Consider the following 25548-nt stretch of genomic DNA (forward strand, 5'->3'; position numbering starts at 1 on the left):
GATGACATCTGTTTCTAGCTGTTACGAAAAGTTTCCAAGTTGTATATTGAACCTCTGTGTACACAAGGAAGCCTTTTAGAATTGTTCAACAAACAAGTAGATGAAATCCAGTCTTCCTATACATTCCGGGAATATTGTATTTGACAACTTGTTTTATTTTACTAAATTAGATTGTTCCAGTGTGCCACTTATGAAGCAGGAATGCTAAAATCTGAACTGGTGATGATTCTGAATAGAAAGGCATAATTTAACAAAGGCAGTTAGTGAACACCACAAGCAATAAAAATAAGGTTCAAATAACTTTATGGACCTATTTGGACTTTGTTTAACAGAATGTTATATTTAGTAATAGAGTGTGAGGAGTACATTTTATAGATCAGGTACATAATGCCACAGAACAATGGTCCGAGAGCAATAGTTCTGGTTTGGTGACCCTTTCCTTCCTCATTTCCAAAAACATGACCTATTTAAATGGCTTTATTACTCCGTTGATACTAATATTTTTTTATTTGGTGCAGATGGTGCAAATCATATGATTTCATTCATGAGATGTCTTTCTCAGCTACGTGATCAAATTAACAATAATTATGGTACCCCAGTTGTAAATATCATGCTAACATAGTCAACATTTCTTGAAATTATGTTTGGTGCAAAGATCATAAGCAGAACCAAAGATCAATGTTCCCCCATTGGATGCACTGTTGTTTGAATTGTGTTTCAGAAAATGAAAGGTATTATTTATTGGATCAATGCATAAGCAGATAAGAGTATTTTTCAGTTGTTCGTTAAAGAGATATGCAGTCAATTTCAATGGAGAGTTTCAAGATCACATCTTTCAATTAAATACAGCTGTGATAATATCTAGAGGTGAGATGAATGTGTGATTCAAGTAAAATTGTCAATAAGTCAATAAGAACATAATTCTGTTTTACATAAAGAGATGTGATAGTGTCAGAGCTTGAAGCACAATTGAGGTTCTCTATGCGCTAGGAATGTCTGATTCAAAATAAACCAAAACCGCTATCTGGCTTCATCTCTATAAGAGCAGAAATCCCAGGAGTTTCACAGGAGCAGTCAATAAGATCTCAACAGCATGGAAATCCTGTCTGATTAATTCAAAGGGGTTCAGGCTAATAGATTAAACTCCTTGAATTTCTTTTAGAAAGATCTACTTTAGGCCTGAGGTTTGGTTTAACATCTCATGAACATCAATGTGAACTGCACAGCATTCCCACAATGGTTCATTACAACGGTAGCAGCATTTAAAAGGCACTTGGACAAATACGTGGATACGAAAAGTTTGGAGGAATCCGGGCCAAACGTGAACAAATGAGACAAGCATAGATGGGGCATCTTGGTCTGCTTGGATGAGTTGGCCCAAAGGGCCTCTTTCTGTGTTCTATGATTTTAAGTAAAATTTCAAAACAAATTGGAAAGCAATAAAGGTTTGGTTCAAGTCAGAATTATGCAGTTTTGTGTGAGTTTATTTTTAATTTTTAACCTGCACTAGAAACTGAAGCAACACTCTTTCCATTTTATTATCTGTGCCTTCAAACAAAACCCCTCATTCAGAGAAATGTTTACAACACATACACTGAAAAATATAAATTATTGAATATTCTGTTGAGGAATCATAAATTGATATGCTGTCTAAATAGTTTAGATATGTGTAAATAGGCAGGAGCATGCCATTAAAAATGGTGAATAATATTAAAATGTTGCTAAACTATGATCATTTCAATTATCAATGACACTGTTAATTTGTTGCATTTGGTACTGACTCTTGCAATACAATAACAACAGTTACTATATGACAGAATTGTAAATCAGCAAGGATCTTTTCCAGGGATGTGCACAAATCAGAATTTGGAAGGCTGATAACCCCAATAATCATTTAGCATGTTAATGATACACATGTATGTTCCTATATGCATAATCTGTGTGTAAGAAGGAAGTGCAGATGCTGGTTTAAACTGAAGATAGATACTAAAAGCCGGAGTAATGAGCCTGTCCCACTTAGGCGATTTTTCAGGCGACTGTCAAGTTGCCGGCAGTCGCCTGAAAAACCGGTCACTGGAACGGCGACTGTCAGAGTGGAACACACACACACATCGCTTCCTTCACCAGCCCGTTATGCAGGCGGGGGACAGGGCAAGCGGGGGGGAGCGCTGTCTGAGTGAAATTCACACTGTGCAAAGCCAAGGTGCTACAAGCACACACCGCGATGAACAGGAAGGTTGGCGCTGTAATTAAGACAGCTAAAGCACGGTGTATGGTAAGTCCTTTAAAAGAGGGGGGGGGGGGAGAGGAGGGAGAAGGTTTGGAGACAACCTTTAAAAAGCCAGAGATACACAGCTGTGAAGCTTGGCACACATTTAACATTACTGGTTGGTTATCCTTGGTTCTGAAAACTACTGCTTATGTTTTCTTTCCCCAATGAGCCAATGAAATTCATCGGTCAGCAACGGCTGCAACCTATGAGAACCTTCGACCTCCTGGCAACCCACTAGGATCTCCTGGCGACCCACCTATGGCACGAGAATTCTCGCTGCTCTCCAGGGCGGCTTCTTTCTGGTCACCGCTAATTTTTCAACGTGTTGAAAAATTTGCGGCGACCATAATGAGGCCACGACTAGTTCCCAGAATGCGGGAACTCCTTATGACCATGAAGGAGACTCCCCGGCAACCACCCGCGAACATGTTGCCACCATGTGGCGACTGCATAGTGTCCTGCAGTCGCCTAAGTGGTATAGGCCCATAACTCTTTTGAAGAAGGGTCTCAACCCGAAATGTCACCCATTCCGTCTCTCGAGATGCTGCCTGTCCCGCTGAGTTACTCCCAGCTTTTTGTGTCTGCGTAATCTGTGTGTTTTACATGCTCCTCCAAATGTTGTTACATTTAAATTCCTTGCAAAATCCTCCTTTAAAATAAGTATGAATCCTACAGATCTGCAGGGACCTCATGGAAATTACTTTCTAGACTCGCTAATCCTAAATTTACACAAACTGTAATAAGAGACTGGCTGAAAGTAAAATGCAGATGCTAGAAATCTGGAATAAAATATGAGATGCTGGAAATACTCATCAGGTAGGGCCATTTCCGTGGAGAGAGAAACAATTAATGTTTCAGTTCAGTTTTCCTTAGAAGCGGCTGCTTTCACTCTAGTATTGATAACAACATTTATTATTGAGTAACATCTGGTACAAGGGTTATCTTTATAATCCACTACACATACACCGTGTATATTTTTTCCATTAAAAACTCATTTACCGTTTTTAAAGTTAGGTTGAGGGATTCAACTGAAATGAATAATTTGCAAAAAATGAAAATAAAATCAGAAAAATTCAGACTGATTGATTAAAAATATTGTGTAGACATCCTATGAATTTATTAAATTGAAGCAGATTTTGTTTTGAAATTGATTGACACTTTAAAAAATGAAATACATTTTTTGAAAGCTCAACCAGCTGTCATACTTGTGCTGTAAAAAGAATAAGGCAACATTAGCAACACCTCAGGCAGTGACACCTGTTATAAGATTATATTGGAGTGTCTAACAAGTGCAAAGACATCAATTTCATGAATTTAATTAAAATCATTAATTTTCTATGTCTCCAGAGTAAAAAAAAATGTAAAGAAAATGGCAAACTAACAATGGATCAATATCTTGCTATGAGCCAGTTGTATTATTCACCGATCCAAAAGACAGCAGAAATACAAATAGCTTTCACTTTGACGTCTGCAATCACCCTTGTTATTAATGGCAAGTAGAGCTGCTATAATGAACAGTTGACTGCTTTAGTACACGGAGATAAAACTGCAGGAAGTTGTGGAGTGCGGAGCATAAAGTCACGTACGTTAGAATTTCTTTCTTTTATGCTGCAAAGTGGGCACTCCAACACGGTTGGACCTTTGCAAGTGTGACAATAAACCACAATCCTTTGCCACTAGGCAACCTGCAGCGCTGTTCACTGTAAATTGTAGCATATACTAATAATATGTACAATATTATTCAGCTGCCAAAAAGAATCAGCATGTCTCATGTCGTCTTCCTTTTCATAATTCAAGGCATAACAGCAGTGAGTAGATTTATCTTCATTCATTGAAAGGGAAATTCCTGCTTGAAGTGCTTCCATTAACAGAAGGTAGACAAAAGTACTGGAGAAACTCAGCGGGTGAAGCAGCATCTATGGAGCCAGGAAATAAACAACGTTTCGGGCCGAACCCCTTCTTCAGACCGATGTGAGGATGGGGGGAGGGAAGAAGAAAGGAAGAGGTGGAGCCAGTGGGCTGAGGGAGTGGTGAGAAGGGGAGGAGAAAGTAAGGACTACTTGAAATTAGAGAAGTCAATGTTCATACCGCTGGGGTGCAAACTGCCCAAGTGAAATATGAGGTGCTGCTCCTCCAATTCACGGTGGTCCTCACTCTGACCATGGAGGAGGCCGAGGACAGAAAGGTCGGATTCGGAATGGGAGGGGGAGTTGAAGTGTTGAACCTCCGGGAGATCAGGTTGGTTATTGCAAACCGAGCGGAGGTGTTCGGCGAAGCAATCGCCAAGGCTATGCTTGGTCACACCAATGTAGAGCAGCTGACATCTAGAGCAGCGGATGCGATAGATGTGGTTGGAGGAAGTGCAGGTGAACCTCTGCCGCACTTGGAAAGAAGGCTTGGGTCCTTGAATGGAGTCAAGGGGGAGGGGTAAAGTGACAAGTGTAGCATTTCTTGCGGTTGCGAGGGAAAGTGCCCGGAGAGGGAGTGGTTCGGATGGGAAAGGACGAATTGATCAGGGAGTTATGGAGGGAGCGGTCTCTGTGGAAAGCAAACAGGGGAGGAGATGGGAAGATGTAGCAAGTGGTGGGATCATGTTGGAGGTGGCGAAAATGACGAAGGATTATTTGGTGTACGTACCGGCTGGTAGGGTGGAAGGTGAGGACAAGGGGGACTCTGCCCTTGTTACGAGTGAGGGGATGGGGAGTGAGAGCAGATTCACAGGATGTAGGAGAGACCCCGGTGAGAGCCTCATTTATGGTACAGGAGGGAAATCCCCGTTCCATGAAGAATGAGGACAACTCCGATGCCCTGGTGTGGAACACCTCATCCTGGGTGCAGATGCGGTGTAGACGGAGGAATTGGGAGTAGGGAATGGAGTCCTTACAGGAAGCAGGGTGGGAAGAAGTGTAGTCCAGATAGCCCTGGGAGTCAGTGGGTTTAGAGTGGATGTCGGTCAGGATTCTATCCCCTGCAATGGACATGGTGAGGTCAAGAAATGGTAGGGAAATGTCGGAAATGGTCCAGGTGTATTTGAGTGCTGGATGGAAGTTAGTGGTGAAATGGATGAAGTCAGTGAGTTGTGTGTGGATGCAGGAGGTAGCACCAATGCAGTCGTCGATGTAGCGGAGATAGAGTTCGGGGATAGCGCCACTGTACGTCTCGAACAAAGATTGTTCGACGTACCCTACAAAGAGGCAGGCATAGCTAGGGCCCATGCTTGCGCCCTCCATAGAAATCCCCTTTTCTTGTAGATTTCCAACCATTTGCAAAGCTCCAAGGATACGGAACCAACAAAAAAGTTACCTTTCCTCTCTACATAATGGTCTCATTGCATTAATATGAAATATGGCAATTCGAAATACAGTGTCTCTGAATCATAATGGATTGCAGAAAGAAAACTATCTGCATTGTGTAGATAATACTATATGATCTAAAAAATTAATAAATATCATTATTGCAGTGACATTCTAATTATATTGTGGATGGAGATTGCAGATAATTGATACTTTAGCTCAACTGGAGCTTCCCTTCACTGATTAATTAACTGAGGAAGGATCCCGACACGAAGCACTACCTGTCCATGTTTTCCACAGATGCTGCCGGATCTGCTGAGTTACCCCAGCATTTTGTGTCTTTCTTTGGTAAACAAGCATCTGAAATTCTTAGGTACACAAAAATGCTGGAGAAACTCAGCTGGTGCAGCAGTATCTATGGAGCGAAGGAAATTTTAACTTATTTCCACCTGCAGATTTCACTGTAATTCTAATTATTTACCACTGAGTGGTGCTGCATAGCAGCCATCTTTGTTGGAAATTTACTTTGCCCATCTTGACCTCAACAAGTAATCTATAAACTCAAATGTCACCTGATTTCCTTTTATCGGTTTAGGTGATTTGTGATCTTCTAATGTTTCTGCTCAATGACCCAGCATTCTCTCCCAAGACCATAGCAAATTAAACAAAGATAGTTCTGAATGTACAGTTGGATTTTCCCCAAAGCTGTCCTGAACCTGGGTCCTCCCACGTTTTCTATATATCGGCGAGATCAAGCACAGGCTCTGCAATTGTTTCGCTGAACACCTTTACTCAGTCCGCCTAAACCTACCTGATCTCCCGGTTGCTAAACTCTAACTCCCCCTCCCATTCCCACACTTATCTTTCTGTCCTGGGCCTCCTCCATTGTCAAGAGTGAGGCCCAGCACAAATTGGAGAAACAGCACCTCATATTTCATTTGGGCAGCTTACACCCCAGCAGTATGAACATTGACTTCTTAAACTTCAAGTAACCCTTGCTTTCCCTCTCTCTCCATCCCTCCCAATTCCCAGTTCTCTGACTAGTCTGACAGTCTCCGACTACATTTTATCTGTTGGCTTTGTTGCTACCTTCTCCCAGCTCACACTGATCTATTCTACAATTTCCTTGACCTCCATCCCCTTTGTCCTGTTTTTACATCTTATACTTCCTTAGCTGTGTATCTCCCTCTCTATTGACCAGCCTGAAGAAGGATCTCGATCCAAAACGTCACCCATTCCTTCTCTCCAGAGATGCTGTCTGTCCCGCTGAGTTATTCCAGCATTTTATGTCTATATTTCCTGAACTTCAGATCACCATTATCCCTGAAGCCTCTGTCACACAGCCAATGGATAATCCAGATCTGGACTCCTGTACTGCACCCTAGCCTGATGGCATACGGCCCTTCGCTCTGGCTCACACCCTTTCGAAGCCTTGCTCAGCAGCCTATTTCTGCATTTCATTATGGATCTTGCCAATGTACACACTAACATACTTATAGTTCAACTGGATCAAATGATTCAGTGGCTGTCAACCTTACATACAGTTTTGTCAGGTTCATATTCGACTATTTCTCCGAGTCAGGTCCTCGCCCCCCTCCTCGTGGCCTACCAACTGGATCGGAGCGGCCTTTCCTACCGGAGACCGGACCAGATCTTCGGAAGCGGCAGCAGCGCTGGATTCACCGCGGAGCGGGCGGTACCTACCTGGATCGCCGTTTGAAGCTCCGGAGCGTTGGGCCTGCAGCGAGGACATCGCGGAGCTGTGGTTCGCAGAGTTCCCAGCGCGGGGGGCGCTGACTTTAACATCGCGGAGCCCCTGGGGCCCTTTGCCGAGGGCCGCCAGCGTGAATCTCCGCCCGGCGCGGCCTGGGGACGTCGGGAGCCGCGAACTCCGGTGCGTAGCGGCCGATTCGTAGGTCCAAGCCGCTGAGGTTGGCCTCCCATTCCGACGCCGAAGTTCCATCATCCCGGCGAGCGGGTCTGAACGGCAGGCCGCCCGTGGCAGCTACTGCGGAGGGCTCCGGAGGCCCCGTCCACGGGTGAACATCAGGAACATCAGTGGAAGATGACTGACTTTGGTGCCTTCCCCACAGTGGGAAACTTTTGATGCTGCTGTGTGGGGATGTTTTATGTTGGACTCTATTGTGTGTTGTGTTCTTTATTTTATTGTATGGCTGTATGCAAAAACAAATTTCAGACCTCGGTCTGACAATAAAGTGTCATCGTATCGTATAATACACATATCTCAATGTACAAAATAAGGCAGAGAGTAATTTTCATCCTTCAGGCTCCACTGGGTTTGGGGGAGAATAATAATCAACTATATACAGGTCCAGAGCAAATAATTAAGTGCAGGAGAAGCTGTGCAGGCCAGACAACATCCATGGAGGGAGATGTACATATAACATTTTAGGTTGGGATCATTCTTCACCTGAAGGAGGATCCTGATGGCCCTGTCTCACGGTGCGAGTCCACCCACGAGTGATCCCGAGTGAAAGTTCAAAATAACACTCGTGGTTGTCTACGAGATTCCAAGTTTATGTTCACGAGTTTAAACGAGTTCCCACGTGTATGTCTAAGTTTGCCATTTATCTCTCATTTCCGCGATGTACCAAGTTCCTCTCCCGAGTTACTCTCGTACCAAACGTGAATGAAGGCCTGTTTTAAGTATCAAATAGAGGAGCTGGACTATCTCATACAGTAAGTAAATTCTGATTCAGTATTGAAAGTTATTCAATTTCAGAACTTAAAAAAACTAGGCAGGATCTCGACCCCGCACTCGCTGCCATTGTGCAGCAAGGAGGCGGTGTTAAAGAAGACAGCTCCATCCTGCAGCTTTGAGTTAAAGATAGAATTCAGCGCGGCCGTATCTATTGATATGACCTACAAAGGGAAAGTGCGCACCGTCCAGTGCCAGAGCGTTTCTCTCTGCTTCATATACGTGGGAATTCCCTCAATATGGTCACTCAGCGGGACAGGCAGCAAGTCTGGAGAGAAGGAATGGGTGACTGGATGACGTTTCCAAAATTCTGCTGCGTCTTTGTGTTACTCCAGCACTGTGTGTTCATTTTTTTGTCAACCAGCATCTGCCCTTTCTTGTGTATGGCATTATTTGTAACTGTGGCAGTTGATTGTCGCTCCATTCAGTTTCCCAGGGGGTCGGGACAGGACTGGAGTTGGGAGGGAAAGGTGGGGGAGGGAAAGAGTGCCCACGGTAGACTCACAAATCACTATGGTAAACTCACGGGCTACTACGTTCTTACGAGTTTAAATGTTTCAAATTTTAACTTCAAGAGTAACTTTGACTCGTGAAAATCTTTAATCATGTTTAAAGTTTTTCAAGAGTTAACAAGTTTCACGGGAACCTGCCGTTAGCGCCATGGGTCGCTAAGTTGCATCCACTAGTACCGACGTTCCCACTACGTTAATTGTACGTGATTACGAGTTTAATTTGTTTTAAACTCGTGGGTCGACTCGCACCGTGAGAGGGGTTTGACCCATAATACGGCTTTCCACCTCCCACCACAGATGTTGCCTGACCCACTGAGTTCCTCCAGAATTTTGTTTTATGCTCAAGATTTGAGCATTTGCAGTCTCTTATAACTCCTATATACAGGTCCTACTTGGGTTATGAGCACCCGAATTATGAACAGCCTGTACATAAAAACCGTTTGGGAGAGCGGTGGGATAGATTTGCTGGCTGCTATGGGGCTGCAGGCACCTTCTGATGGGTGGGAATGGGACAGTTTTGCATGCCTTCTCTCACTCCTCACCATGTCAACCCCTGAGCTATATCAGGATAAGCAGAGATGGAAGGAGTGAGCAGTCACCCACTCACTCAGTGAGGCCGGCTGATGACTAGCTCTACCCGTGCCTGCTCTCTATAACATCGCAGCTAATCCTCTCCTACAGACTTTTGTTCCTTTTTTTTCTAGTCCTCACCCCCATGCCACCCATTCTTTCCCCACCTCCACATTCTCCTCGCCTGTGCCTAACCCCTCTAGATCTCCTATTTATTACACCCCACCCCTACCTTCCTTCCTTATCAGATTCAACTATCTGCAGCCCTCAGTCTTCCCCACTTACCACCTACGGTCTTTAAGATCATCTCCACCCTTCTCTCATCCCTCTATATGCAATGCAACACCTTCTTGCCTGGACCCACCTATCACTTGCCAGCTGTTACCATCTCTAATCTTGAAGAAGGGTCCTGACCCAAAGCAATGTCAGTCCATTGCCCTTCACAGTTGCTACCTGACCCATTGAGTAACTACAGTAGTTTTTTTTATTCAAGATTCTAGCAACTGCAATCTCTCGTGTCTCAACAGCTTTCTAGTCATGTTTGACATAAAACTATTTGGGTTACAAATAGTTCTCAGTTGTAACCTGAGGAGGACCTGTGCATTTACTAAATGACACCACCTCTGATGGGTCTGTTGCTTCTCGGGCCACAGGCATTCAGGAACTAAATTCCAATAATCTATGACAACATAACATGAAAAAACAATTGTCAGTGAAATAGTAATGTGAACACCTTATCTTTGTATCACAAAAGACCTATTGTTCTGCTTATCAACTATCATGAAAATTTGATTAGAGTAGTCCTGTTCAACATGTTTAAAGACTGCTTCTCATTATCAGTAAGCTTTATGAACTCTTGAGGAATGTAACTTCTGATCGGCACAAGGTTGACCTTTCCTGTAACAGAAACTTGACTGTAATATTAAATGGGACGATAGTCATTTGAAATTGTTAAGCAATTATATTATTATTGAATTGCCCAAAAGCAATAAATAATGGTTTTGTTAATATATACCTGTTACAAAAATATTTCAAATATGTTAATTAATATGTTATTAATATGGTACAATGCAATTTTAACTATGTCTGCTTTAGAAACTTACCCAGAGTGGGATGAAGCGATAAACAGGACATTAATTTTTATTATTTTAAATGACACAGCAGTCTGCAATTTAAATCACTGACATTTTGCTGCAGCATGGCTTGACGTGATCAGATAAGTGGGTTATCTCCTCAGTGACTGTGAATTACAGCAGCCAAAGAACCGCAGCTCATTTGTGCCCCAGGTGCAAGTGATCAATGACTGTCAGTCACATTAGCATCCAAGCACCTGGAATTTTTCATTGCTGGTGGTTTCTGTTTATTCTCCAGTCCAAAATCTAGAAAGAATTATGTGCAACTTAGAAATTCCAAACTGCCACATATTTCTACAGAGTTATTAACCATAAAATCGCCAGTCTTGGCCGTACCATATCTTCAAACTTCCACTCACATTCACCCCTTTGGAAAGTGTGCATCTTCTAGTTATATCTACACACTTGTACTGATTGAAATATACCATCCTAGAAACTGGTGCATCCAATTTTTAGGTACTAAATGAAAACTTAAGAATCCAATATGTTAGGAAGAAGGCACCTGTGATTGAAAAAGGGGCTGACACGAGCCAGGCCTGATGGATGTTAAGCACTCTCTTAATTTGTGCCAATCAGGGCCAACATCTGTCTTAAAGATGTCTTTGGAGTGTGGGTCGTGGGGGCGCTGCAAGCCGGCAGCCCTGCCAGCAACGTGTCAGCTCTTTCTACTTGTTTTGTTTTTTTAGTATGTCCTAATGTGGGTTTTTAATGTTCCTCTGGGTGTCCTGTGTGGGGGGTGGTGTGGGGGTGTAAGGGGGAAACCACTTTGGTCGCCTCCTCCACGGAGAGGCGACTTTTTCCATATTGCCTCCCCCGTGGCCTAACATTGAGGATCGGTGCGATCTTTCCCGGAGACGTGCCCGGGGCTTCAGTGGTGGGCACAGCGCGCGCGGACCTCGGCGTGGAGCGGGCGAGCCCTCGCCGGAGGGGAGCGCTTCGTTCGCTGGCTCGCGGCAGCCTGAAGCAGCGGTCTGTGGAGCTCCGGCCGGCGCGGCGTCCGCAGCCTGGGGACCCGGGAGGAGAAGAAGCTCCGACTGCCGGCCCGTGGCCAACTTCTACCGCGGGCGCGGCGTGGACTTACCATCAGGAGCAGGATCCCTCGCCGGGGATCCCTGGAGGGGAGCTTCGACCGCCGGCCCTGCGGTCTGCGGTGCTTCTGGCTGCGGCGTGGCGGGAACTTTAAATCTCCAACCGCCGGCCTGCACCAACCTGAAGCCGCGGTCTCCGGTGGGGAGGCACTGATTCAGGACATACCTTGACTTTTTACCTTGACTGCACATCTGGACGCCCGCAGCGACGGCTGCGGAGGATTGAGGCCCCGACCACGGGGGAAAATGGAGGGGGACTAGCCAAATTTTGTGCCTTCCACCACAGTGATGAATGCTGTGGTAGATGTTTGTGTTAAATTTTTTGTGTGTTTTTGTGTGTTCTTTTTCATTGTACCGCTGCCGGCAAATTCATTTCACTTGCACTTTATGTGAAAGTGACGAATAAAACTGATTGCATTGCATTGTATTGTATTGTATTGTATTGTATTGTATTGTATAGATAGAGAGAAAATGCTGGAGTAACCCAGCAGGATGTCTGGAGACAAAGAATAGGTGATGTTTCAGGTTGGAATCCTCTTCAGACTGAGAGTAGAGTTGGGGTGGGGGGTGGGGTGGAGGAATAAACTGGACACGAGAAAAGGCCAGAACAAATCAAATCTGGGCCGGCAACAGATGTCCTCAGGAAGGGTGGAGCCCATAATGGCCCATTGTTGGTTGGGGAGGTGTGATAACAAGAGGGATACAAGGATGCGAACAGTGAAACTGGTAGGACCACTAGGGTGGAGGGGGAGAGGGAGAGAGAAAGAGAACGAGAGAGAGAGAGAGAGAGAGAGAGGGGGAAAAACAATGTTCATTTTGCAGGTTTGGAACCTGCCCAAGCGAAATGGGTGCTATTCCTCCAATTTGCTTGTGGCCTCACTCTGACAGTGGGGGAGGCCCAGGACAGAAAGGTCAGTATGGAAATGGGGGTTAAAATGTTTGGCAACTGGGAGATCGCATGGGCCAAGGTGGACTGTGCGTAAATGTTCAATGAAATGATCGCCTGTTTTAAGTAGTCAATGTAAAATTGTCTGCCGTGAATACAGACAATCAGACTGTACATTGCCTGCCCCACCTCTCTATCTTCTTGAACACTGCCTCTTACAGCCACAGAGGGATATTGTAAGCAATGTAACAGTAATGTAAAGTAATCTCAAATCAAAGCCCTCTTCACACTCAAGTTGCCTGGAAATGCCCAGCAGTAGCACTTTCAAATAACAGAAGCTCCAAGCCTAACATCAGTCACTCCGTGAGACTGCCCAGCACAAAGACATGTCTTCTCTCTGTTGTTTTGCGGAATGGCTCCAATGCACACTGAGAACATGTTTCCTCAAACTCTGCAAATCTGTTGTCAATGAATTGTCTTACACGATTGAATTATAGTGCACTTCATATTTACTTTGTGATTAGCCTTTGCAATATCATAAAACAGCTTGTCTACTCACTTAGAATATTAGAATCGTGAACCTTTTTATTACAAAAAATATTTCTAACTGAAATACTTTTGATGCTCAGAATGGGACCTAGGTAGAATGGCTTCATGGCAAGTGTGGGGGTGCAAGGTTTATTATTCGGACTGGAGGCATATGCCTCATGGATCTTTGCTGGGCCCATTGTTGTTTGTCATCTTTATGAATAATTTAGATGAGAATGTTCATGGCATGATTAGTAAGTTTGTAGATGACATTAAATAGGTGATATCATGGACAGTGACGATGGTTATCAAGAATGACAGCGTGATGTTGATCAGCTGGGCAAGTGGACAGAGGAAGACTAATGGAGTTTAATTTAGCCAAACCAGGGTAGGACTTTCACAGTGAAATGTGAGTAATGCAGAACAGAAGGATACAGGAGTAGTTCCCTGAAAGTGGCATCATAGGTAGATAAGGTGGTGAAGAAGGCTTTTGGCATGTTGGCCTTGATCAGTCAGGGAACTGAGGATAACAGTTGGGACATTATGTTACAGTTGTTCAAGACGTTGGTAAGGCTGCATTTGGTGCATTGTATTCAGTTTTGGTCACCCTGCCACAAGAAAGATGCCATTAAGCTGTAAAAAGTGCAGAGTTATGTGAGGATGCTGCCAGGACTGGAGGCCCTGAGTTTAGGGAGAGATTAGGCAGGTTCGGACTTGATTCCATGGTGTGCAGGAGGCTGAGGGATGAACATGAGGTGAATAGATAGAGTGAATACGCTGAGTCTTTTTCCCAGGGTAGGGGAATCAAGAACTATAGGGCAAAGGTTCAAGGTGTGAGGGGAAAGATTTAATAGGAATGTGTAAGGCAACTTTTTTACACAGAGGATGGTGGGTATATGGAACAAGTTTCCAGAGAAGGTAATTGAGGCAGGTATAATAACAACTTTTAAAAGACACAAGGTATGTGGATAGGAAAGGTTGAGTAGGATATGGGCAAATGGGACTAACTTAGATGGGCTATCTGGGTCAGCATCGACAACTTGTGCCAACTTTTTCCATGCTGTATGACACTAATTATTAGTTAAGTGTAGTTTGCACAGTACAAGGTGTCATGAAAAGCAATTGCACAAATTTGAGATATGCAACTGTTGAAAAAGTATTTTTGCATGCAAATATTTTGGTCCAGGATGATCTATAAAGACAACAGAACTGAGACTTCAGTGCATCGCTAGGTCTAAGCAATAACAGCATGCAGCCTGTGGCATTCTCAGCAGTGCCTGTTTTATGTTTCCTGCCATTAATGCTTTGTCTCTGATGGAGAAAATCAATACCCGTTGTAGCACACTATCCCTATCAACACATTCTGCTACCAAAGGCTGCCAAAAAAAGAAACAGGCATTTAGGACAGAACGCGTTGACTGCGATACAGGTCATCGGGAACACAAAACACAAAAACAAACAAGTTTTAAAAATATTAAAAAATATATTTTTATCTGGCTCTTCCTTTGCACTGCGGATACCACAAGCTGAGAAGAAAACCATGTCAGTCACATTGCAACTCGTAAAATGGGACAGAATTTACCACTGCTCAGTCAGAGTTTGTTTTCTTTTTAATGGGACCTTATCCAAATATTTTTACCCAAATTGCATAAAAATAAACTTACTGATCAAATCCTAATTTTTATTGCTTTTTAACTCCAGCCTGTTCCCTGTTGGAGTTTTCACTGCCGCTTTTCACATGAAACCATAGCATTTTACAAAAGGGAAACATCTGCTTGCAATATTCCTTTATTACACTCTAATGAAAATCCCGTGTGTTTCTTAATGTGTTGTTTATTTGCCTTTACAGATTCTCTCATTGGAGATTGTCATATTCAATGGAAACCCGAGTCCTTCAACATTGATCGCCCACTGACATGTCCTAGGCCTAAAAGACCTGGAAGAATACCTGGAATCAAGGTATGAAACAAACCCACTTCACCAGTTCTAACCCAGGACAAATAAATAGTTATGCAGTCATAACCTTTGATAGAAAATTGCAAAGAATGATTGCACTTTTAAATATTGTGGAAAGGTATCAGAGTAATTACAACACAGGAGGCCAGTTCAGTGATCACAGGCTTCATGCAAGATAAAACTACTCCCTTAACCTCTGCCTCTAGCTCTGCAAATCATTTCCTTTCAAATACTTATTCAGCTGCTTTTGAATGTCACAATTAATTGTGCCTCCCATTTTATCCCTGACAATGTATCCTGGACCTCAGCCATTCACTGAGTAGGGGGGAAAAACTAGCGCCTCTTCTGATTCTTTTGTTAATCACTTTCATTCTACCTCACCCCATTCTTGATGTCTCCATTTACGCTGTCTAAAATTGGCTTGATTTTAAGGACCTCTATTAGATCTCCTCACAACCTCCTCTGCTTTAGAAGAACAATCGCAGGTGTCCATGCCAACTAAGATGTCTCACCTAACCTAGTGTCATTGGCCTGTGTTTGGATAATATTCCTCAAACCATTTCCTATTCATATTTCTGCTGCATTCTGTCCAAAGTTAAAAAAAAATCTTTTCAGAACTGAAATCCAGAACTGGACACAATACTCCAGTTGTGATCAACCCAGTGTTTTATAAAGGTTTATCACACATTACTTGCTCTTGTGTATTTTGGGTCTACTTATAATGCCCAAGATCTAATTTGCTATTAATTAACCAATTTTCTCATCATTATCTTGCCTCTTTCATCAAACTAAGCCTAGACATCCCCAAAGCTCTAGAATCCCTGTTAAAATTGTACCCTCCAGCAGTCTGTCTCCATATAAAATACAAAGATATAAATCGCAACGTGGAAGAATGAGAATTACTACTTCTAGGTTATATTTTATTTGTAACTGCTATTATGTGAAATATAATCATTGACTTTGGTTTAGTTTATCGTACAGTTGGTGGTTTCAGAATAATCAGCGAACCCTATGGAAATTTAGTGTCAATAGTGATACACTTAAAGCATCCTGTTCACTGTCTGGTGTAGAAGAGTGCAGGACAAAAATATTAATAGGATCAATAATTCTGCAAGTGTATACATATAAGAACATTTTCCTGACCAGTACAAAAATTATGAAAAAAAACTAATTTCTACTAATGGTAAGTTCCAGCTTTACTTTATATATATATATATGATTGTGGATTTATATTAGTACATGCTACTTTAGGTAACTCTTGTAAGAGGGTGTTTATCTACATATGTCAATATGCGTTGAGGTAACATATAAGAAAAAGAGAAAATGCTAGAAACACCAGTAAGTCGGACAGCATCTGTTTAAAGAAAAGCAGTCATCATCTTGGGTCAAAGATGTTTATCAGAACTGGGAAAGACGGAAGCAAAGTAAATTTTAACTTGCAGAGAGGATGGGAGAAAGATGCCATGGACAAACGGAATGTCTCTAATAGGATAGGAGGATTTGATGAAGGGTCTATTCCTGAAACGTCACCTCTTCCTTTTCTCCAGAGATTCTGACTGACCTCTGTGTTACTCCAGCATTTTGTGTTTTATCATTGTCTCTAATAGGATGTGACCATTGGCAAGCCATTTTCATAGTGACTACAACTAATAGGATAACAAATCTTGGTCTATGCAAAATGAGGTGACCCAAGTGTAAAGACGTGTCAAAACGCACTATGTCTTCACTACTGTTTTATTACTAATCACACTACTCATACACATTACTGCCCTAGTTGTCTGTGGTCGATCTAGAGGTGGGGAGGTTACAATCATACTGGTGATATGGGGAGTGGTTAGTAATGGTGAGGTCACTATGTTAAAGGAACATGCACTAGTCTACATCCTTTCCCTTGGAAACAAAGCAGGACGGCAGTGACAGGGCGACCACGACTCATACGCTACAAGTAGTTAACCGCACACACAGTCAGGCAACAGTTAAACAAATTTCCCGTAACGTACAGGCGGCTTAACCAACCGCCCGGAGCGAGTGCGCAACTCGCCCTCCCCGTCCTCCGCAGGAACAACAGGAACAGGAGCCGGAGCAGGAACGGGAGCGGGAGTGGGCGAACGGTCCGGAGATCGGGCAGGAGAGGAATGAAGGGGAGCCCGGGGAGGGGAAACCGGCACAGAGGCGGGCAAACGAATAGGCGATGGCGGACTGGCAGCAGGGGAGCGGGGCACAAGGAGCTGAGAGGGCAGAGTTCTGGGCATGCGAGGAGCGGTAGGCAGAGAGGAAGAAAAAGGAGCGCCAGGGGGTGGAGTCGGCTCATTGACAAGCCGCAAATGCTGGCGGGATCGGCGATAGATGGTACCCTCATGGTCAACGAGGTAAGAGCGCGGCGAGCCGGCAGAGCCGACGACCACCACCAGTCGGTAGTGTCCGGAGGGGGACTGCATCTGGACGACCTGACCAGGGAACAGACGCGGAAGGGGACGGCAGGACTTGTCGTGGGAGCGTTTCTGTATTTCTTGCTTTTGGGCAATGCGCTCCTGGACGGCAGCAGGGCGGAGGACAGAAGACACCAAGGACCGCTGGGACACAGGGATAGGTGGGCGCGTGGTGCGGGACATGAGTCGCTGAGCAGGCGAGCCCAGGGCAGGGTCTCGGGAAATGTTGCGGAGGTTGAGGAGGGCCAGGTGAAAATCCGACCGAGAAAGTCTGCAGTGCTCCAGCAATTCCTTGGCACTGCGGACAGCGCGCTCCGCAAGGCCGTTGCTCTGCGGGTACTCGGGGCTGCTGGTGAAGTGACGAAAGTTCCAGGTGGCAGCGAAATCGCGGAACTCTGCACTGGAAAACTGGCTACCGTTGTCCGACTGCAAACTCGCAGGGGAGCCAAAGGATGCGAAGTGGCGGCGTAGCTTCCCAATGACAGCAGCAGACGTGAGGGAGGTCAGCTGGTCCACCTCGAACCAGCTGGAGTAGGAATCCACAAGGACCAGGAAGTGCTTGCCACGCCACTCGAAGATGTCAGTGGCGACTGCCATCCATGGCAGATCGGGGACAGGCTGTTGTAGAAGCGGCTGCCGTTGCTGGTGGGGAGAGAGACTATTGCAGGTGGAGCAGGCGGAGACCCTCTCCCGGATGTCCGGGGCCATGCCGAGCCAATAGAACTGGCTCTGTGCCTGGGACAGAGTGGCCTCGGCCCCGGGGTGGCCGCTGTGGGCGGTTTGAAAGTAGTGGTCCCGCAGCGCGGCAGGCACCACAACCTTGTGGCCCTTCACCACCACTCCGTCATGCAGCACAAGCTCATCCTGGACCAGGAAGTAGGGCACGGCACTGGCCGGCAAGGATGAGCGACGGTCAGGCCAACCACGCCGGATGACGTCGGCAAGCTGCTGCAAGGCAGGATCTTTGGCAGTGTGCTGGACCAGGGACTGCATCTGCTGTGAAGGCACAATGTTAACGTTTAACACCATCAGGTCAGACAATTCGTACGGGTGACGGGTTGTGGACGTGCGCGGGACAGCGTGTCGGCCACAAACATGTCCTTGCCCTTGCGGTACACGACCCGAAGCGTGAAGCGCTGGAGCTGCAACATCATGCGCTGCAAGCGGGATGAGGCGGCGTGGATCGGTTTATTCAGGATCGTGACCAGCGGCTGGTGGTCGGTTTCGATAGTGACGGTGTTGCCCAGGATGTAATCCTTAAACTTCGAGCAGGCAAACACCACGGCGAGGAGCTCTTTCTCGATCTGGGCATAACGCTGCTCAGCGGGGGTCATGGTGCGAGAAGCGTAGGAGACAGGCAGCTGCAGGCCATCGTAAAGCTGCAGGCAGGCGGCACCAAGACCGAACTTCGAGGCGTCGCAGGTGAGGACAATAGGACGCTGCAAGTCGAAGAACTTGAGAGTGGGGGTACTAACCAGCCTGGACTTCAGGATGTCAAACGCCTTCTGGTGCTTCGGGGACCAAGCCCAGGCAGTGTCCATTTTGATCAGCTCCCTCAGGGCCGCACTCAGCTCACTGAGGTTGGGAATGAACTTCCCCAGGTATTTCACCATGCCCAGAAAGCGCTGCAGGCTGGGCACGTCGGCGGGTGCAGATATCCCAGAGACCGCAGCCGTCTTCTGCGGGTCAGGCATCAGCCCCTCAGCTGTGAAGACGTGGCCCACGTACGTGACCTCTGGGACACGGAAACGGCACTTCTTAGGATTAAGCTTAAGGTTGATCTCACGAGCCCTGTCCAGGACTTGGCGGAGGTGGAGGTCCTGCTCAGCGACATCCTTCCCGTATACCAGGATGTCGTCGACTATGATAGCACACGGCAGACCGGCAAACAGCTGCTCCATGGTGCGCTGGAAGACCTCACTGGCATAATTGATCCCGAATGGCATGCAAAGGAAATGGAACCTGCCGAAGGGTGTGCTGAAGGTGGTCAAGTATGAGGAACGTTCATCCAGCGGTATCTGCCAGAAAGAGCTCTTGGCATCGAGGACCGAGAAGGCAGTGGCCGGGCCAACCTGTGCAGCGACGTCCTCAACCGTCCGTATGGGGTAGTGCGGGCCCTTGATGACAAGGTTCAGGTCCTTGGGGTTTATACAAATGCGAAGCTCACTCTTATCCTTCTTTGCAGCAACAACCATGGTGGAGACCCACCGGGTGGGATCACTCACCTCCTTGAGGATGCCCACGGCCACCATGTGGCGCAGAGTCGACTCTACCTTGTCCTTCATAGCAAAGGAGACGCGGTGTGGCGGGCGGAACACAGGCTCGACACCTGGGTCGACAACGATCTTGTAATTGCAGGGCAGCCTGCCCAGCTCGTCGTCGAAACGATCAGGGTAGTCACGCAGGGGGTCCAGGAGGGTCCGCACCTGGTGGATATCGCGGTGAAAGGAGACCAAACCGAGGTCCTGGCATGCACGGGCGCCCAACAGCGTGGTGTTCTCAGTGTCCAGCAGATAAAAAGTGAGGGGCCGAGAGGCCTTCAAAACCTTGCAGATAAGGGTTGCCTTCCTGACTGGTACGAGCACACCGCCCCCATAGGCATGTAGATGGGAGTTGTCGGGAGTGACCTTCTCACAAGACCTTATCTTTTTAAAGAGGCTCACCGACATAACATTGGCAACCGCCCCCGTGTCAAGTTTCGCTGGGAATGTCGACCCATTCACAGTAACACGCACCGAGGGATCCGTAATCAGCGCAGGTGCAGGCAATAGTGAAAAAATGCTTGATTCATCATGGGAGGAACTGGTATCAGAATCAGGGAGTTCATCCGAATGGTTCTGTGAACCGAACGCGCTATCAGTCTCTGCAAGGTTGTTAAGCATTCTCCTGGGGGCAGGAGCCGGATTCCCACGGGACCGACATGCGGCCGAAAAATGATTCAACTTTTTGCAGAAATTACAAGTCTTCCCCAGCGCTGGGCAAACATTAAACTGATGGGATGCAAAGTTGCAGTTGGGGCAACGACGCGGGCAGCCCCTCGAGGGGGCAGGGGAACCACGCTGGCGCGGCGGGCCATCGATCCGCCGGAGGCCAGCAACAACGGCAACGTTAAGGTCCTGAGCAGCAGGCAAAACCACGGAGGCGACAGCCGCCGCCATGCGAGAGGCATGCAGAGACTCTGTCAAAGTCAGATCGGGCTTCCTTAGAAGTTCAGCCCGCAGTTTCTCATCCTGGAGACCGAACACCAGGACATCCCGGATCATTTGATCGGGGGTCAGCGCTTCCAGGCGGCAACGCCATGCCAGATGCCGTAGCGCGGCAATGTAGGTGTCAATGTGCTCACCGGGGTTCTGTCGCCTAGTGAAAAACTTAAATCGCTCTAGAATGCAGTTGGTGGGAATGTCGCACAGACCGGTGAACTTAGCCAAAAGACATACCGGGCCCCGAGCATCCGCACCATCAACGTATTCAAACGACTCGGATCGTTCCAGGGCCTCCGGGCCAGCCAAGTTTAGGAGCAGGTGTGACTGCGTTGCAGGGGTGGCATTAGGATGGGCAATAGCAATGTAGTGCTCAAAATCGCGTCGGAAGACAGCCCACCGATGGGCAATGTCGGAGTCGAAGACCAGCATATCAGGCTTGCGACAAGAGTCGGCCATGGTAGGGGCACGGGAAAGAAACACTCAAGGGTAGGGAACTGGGCGAAAAAAGAAATAAAACCCGATAAACAGGAGGTGCAAGGTACTACTATGACACCATGTAAAGACGTGTCAAAACGCACTATGTCTTCACTACTGTTTTATTACTAATCACACTACTCATACACATTACTGCCCTAGTTGTCCATGGTCTGTCACCGGAGCTAGAGTGCGATCTAGAGGTGGGGGGGTTACAATTATACTGGTGATATGGGGAGTGGTTAGTAGTGGTGAGGTCACTATGTTAAAGGAACATGCACTAGTCTACACTAAGCTCTTGTAAATGAGTGCAAAAGTAAAATACATTGACCAGCAAACTGGATTCACAAAGTTGATAAGGCAGGCAGCCAATACCTTCACATTATCTGCCAACGAGCACCAACAAGCATATTAGTTAAGAATGTGTTGTAGGCATCCAGGGTGTATACTACAAAATGGTACCAGGTACATTGCAAATCCCAGTCAGAGCACTTTTCCTTTTTCCAGGCCCTTATGCCAAATTGGATCAATATCATTGCAGCATTCATGTGCATAGTTAATTTTACTACTGTAGAGCAACCCCATATTAAGATTTTTTTGAACACCCCCCCCCCCCCCCCCCAACTCCCAGTACACATGAGGGCAGCACTGTGGCACAGTTGGTATTACTGCCGTCTCGTAACTCCAAGGACCCAGGTTTGATGCAGTCTACGTGGAATTTGCACTTTTCCCAGTGTCCAGGTGCTCAGTTTCCTCTTACATCCCAAAATCAGATTGTTTTATGTTAATTGACCACTGTAAAATTAGCCCTTATAAGCACTGGATAGCATAGAACTAGGGTGATTAATGGTCGGCATGAAATCAGTGGGCAGAAGGACCTGTTTCCACGCTGCATCTCTGAGCTAAACTTAAAAAGAGCTAAACTAAACTAAAAAAGACTCTGCAGATCAGGCAGGATCTGTGGAAAGAGAACCAACTCTACATTTTACGCGCTTCTAAGCTAGACTAAACCTGTCATCCAAAAGCTAAGTTTATAGTTTATTCATCCATTTTTGGTGCAGGATTAGAACTACAAATAGCTGCTTCTCCTACCCTTCCCAAATCTGGCTTGATGTGGCCAGCCATTCCTGCTGTTCCCTCTTTATGTCCTAATGACGTTTCTAGACCGCAAGCATTTCCCCAGTGATCCTGTAACTGCCTTCATTAGGAACTTACTTGATTTTGGGGAAATACCCAAATCTTAGGTCATTGTATTCTGTTTCCGATTCAAGAAAGTTACATGCAGATACAAGAACATTAATTAAGCAAACTGTGAAAGGATAAAGGAAAAGTAGTTGTGCCCTGGTCAAAGATTATTGCTAAGTAAAGTTGGTAACACGCCAATGTAAAGAAAACAAAATGGTTTATTTTCTGAATCGAAGTTGAGTCTTTATATAACAGATTAATGTCTACTATTATTTCTGCCATGAGTACCTCAGGATCTGGCTTGCTTTGTATATAACTTTGCTGTTTGAAGTGAAAACCTTTTTTGTAATTTCACATCCAGACTGACAGCACTAGAAGCATTATCACAGATCAGTACTATTGAAGGTAGCAAGTATCAGCTGGTTCAGGCATCTGGAGCTTTGAGGGGGAAAAAAAGAATCAGCACTTCCCTCAATCTCATTCAAGCTGACTGGTGGAAATCACTATCTGCTAACACAAATGATGAGAAAATAGATTCTGGCATTATTAAGTGGAATCCTAATGCATTATCTTGCTGGGAAACAATGCATGCCCACTTAAAGAGTCAAACATATTCAGAACATTGGTTCAAAAATATTGTGAAAAAAGTAAACTTAGAAACATGGGCTTTGTATGCTATGCCAACTTGTTACAAGGTGAATCCATAGTGCAGTTACAAAAAAAATGTAGATTTGCCAACATCTAAATGTGTAATGCATGCATTTTGTACAAAGCTATTGTGTATTGCTCCTCTTAGAGGGGGGGGCGCTGTCCTGTGCATGGCTGCCCAGCCAGCAGCTGTCTGTCCTTTCATCTTTTTATTTTATTTTTGTTAATTAAAGTGTTTTGTTTGGAGGTCTAGACTTTTTTATGTGGGGGTTGGGGGGGGATGGGGGAATCTATTTTTCAGGGTCCCTACCTGGTCGGAGAGGCAGCTTTTCTCCGGGCTGCAGCTTCGACCCGTCCTCGCGGCCTACCATCGGGCCTGGAGCGGCGTTTCCTGTCGGGGACCGCACAGAACCTCGGCTTCGGCGGCGGCACAGCGCTGGAGCGCTGTCGAGGAGCGGGCGATGCCTTGCCCGGGTCGCCGCGCTGCAGCTCCGGTGAGCTGAAGACCGCCGGGATAAACATCACGGAGCTGCGGGTCTGTGGAGCAGCCAGCTGCGGGCGGTGGCGCTGAACTTAAACATCGGGAGCCTGGGATCTCTAGATGAGATCGCCAGTTGTGGAGCTCCAACCTGCGCGGCCTTGTTGGCTTCGGAAGCCGCGGCCTCCAGTATGGAAGCGGCCGTTCCAGGTGTCCCATGCCGCTGAGAGGACTCTCCCGACGCCGGAGGAACATCACCCGGCGACAACAGCCTGGAACATCGGGCCTCCGTAGAGGCAACTGTGGAGGCCTCAATAGGCCCGACTATGGGTGAACTGGGGTTGGGGACTGGACTTTGTGCCTTCCCTCATAATGGGAACCATTGTGGGGGGATGTTCTTTATGTTTAAAACTCTTATTAATGTTATGTCTGTATTCTTTTTTTTATGTGCTGCAAAATGGCAAGAAGCATTTCACTTCACTACACCTAGGTGTATGTGAATGTGACCAATAAAATACCTTTGATACCTTTGATAGGGTTGCCAGTCATGACATTGTCTTTCTTGCCCCTTGGCTAATTTTCAGGAGGATGCTCCAGGTGAAAAAAATAACTCTGTCAGTGTGCAAAATCAATCAGTCTTAGTACTCAAAATGCAACATTTAAGATTTGTGGTATGTGGACCTAATTAAAAAAAAGAATGGAATTAGGATGACCAAAAAGGATGGTAAGTAGGATTAATGAGAATCCAAAGGCATTTCATAAATGCCTTAAAAACAAGAGGGTGGCAAGGGACAAGGAGGACCATCAAGAATAAAGGAAGGAAATTATGCTCAGAATCAGGATGTAGGCAAGGTACTAAATTAGTAATATGCATGGGTATTTTCCACGGGGAAGGACACGGAGGACAGTGAGATTAATCAGTGTGGGGTATAATAATGTGCTAGAGCATTTTGATATCAAGAAGAAGGTGGTGTTGGCCCCCATGAAGAGCATTACAATATATAAATCACTAGCTAGATATGATACATTCAAGGAGAAGCAAATAAGGAGATTGCTGGGCCTTGACAAAGATCTTTGTGTGCTCATTAGTTGCAGGTGTGGAGATAGAATTATAGAGGTGTGCCACATGGAAACAAGGTCTTCAGCCCATGTTGTCCATGATGGCCAGGTCCTTGAGGACTGGAGAGGAGCCAATGAAGTTCCTGTTTAAGAGAAATAGTGACCGTGCAGGAAATTATAGGACAGTCTCACTTCAGTGGTAGAGAAGTTATTGGAGCAGATTCGTAGGGATACAATTTACTCGAATTTATAAGAGAATGGTGGGTGTTGTCTACATGGACTTTGGTAAAGCATTTGACAAGATCCATAATGATAGGTTATTCCAGAAGATTAAGATGCAAGAGATCCTTGGTGACGCAGTTTGGATTCAGAATTTGCTTAACCATAGAAGATACAAGGTAGCAGTGGACGGGTTTTACTCTGGCTGCAAGTCTGTGGCCAGTGGTATTCCACAGGGGCCAGTGGTATTCCACAGGGATCAGTGCTAGGACTGATTGTGATATATATCAATGACCTGGGACAAAAATGTAGATGAGTTGTTTAGTAAGTTTGCAGATTACACCAAAATTAGTGGAGTTGGGGACAGTGAAGTGGGCTGTCAACGATAGAGCAGAATGATACAGAAGGATATAATCACAGATAAAGTTGTAAATGGATAGAAAATGGCAGATGGAGTTAATCTGGACAGGTGTGATGTGTAAGGTCAAATGTAAGGGAGGTCAAATGTTTACAATTGATGATAGGACTGAACTGCATTGATGAACAGTGGGATCTTGGGTTCTAACTCCATAGCTCTCTGGAAGCATTCAGCATGTCAGACAGCATCTGTGGAGAGAAACAGAATTAGCATTTCAGATCATTTACTCTTCATCAGAAACGGAAAAAAATAGATATGTTGGTACTGTTTCCAAGTTTACTAATCATAAAAAGCAAGGTAGAACTATGAGTTTTGAAATTGCAAATAATTTTCAAAAGCATGTACACAAGTAGAGTGGCTAAATAAGGAGAAGATAAAGTGTGGAAAAAAGTAAGGTTTTCATTTTAATGAAATTGGAAAACTTATTAAATGGTGAGAAACCAGTAAACGTTGATTAAACTGAAGAATCGTAATGTGT

At 45.6% G+C, this 25548-nt stretch overlaps 1 protein-coding gene across 12 annotated transcripts in view; it reads left to right on the forward strand.

The window, feature by feature from the left end:
• Window positions 1-25548, forward strand: part of LOC129696489 (extracellular sulfatase Sulf-1-like) — a 448145-nt gene that overhangs the window by 232115 nt on the left and 190482 nt on the right. For all 12 annotated transcript variants that reach the window (XM_055634441.1, XM_055634443.1, XM_055634440.1 and 9 more), the window contains one exon: window positions 14851-14960. The gene's annotated coding sequence lies outside the window, so the exon portion shown is untranslated. The remainder of the gene's footprint in view (window positions 1-14850; window positions 14961-25548) is intronic.

This window comes from Leucoraja erinacea, chromosome 4 (genome assembly GCF_028641065.1).
Source record: "Leucoraja erinacea ecotype New England chromosome 4, Leri_hhj_1, whole genome shotgun sequence".
NCBI classification, from domain to species: domain Eukaryota; kingdom Metazoa; phylum Chordata; class Chondrichthyes; order Rajiformes; family Rajidae; genus Leucoraja; species Leucoraja erinaceus.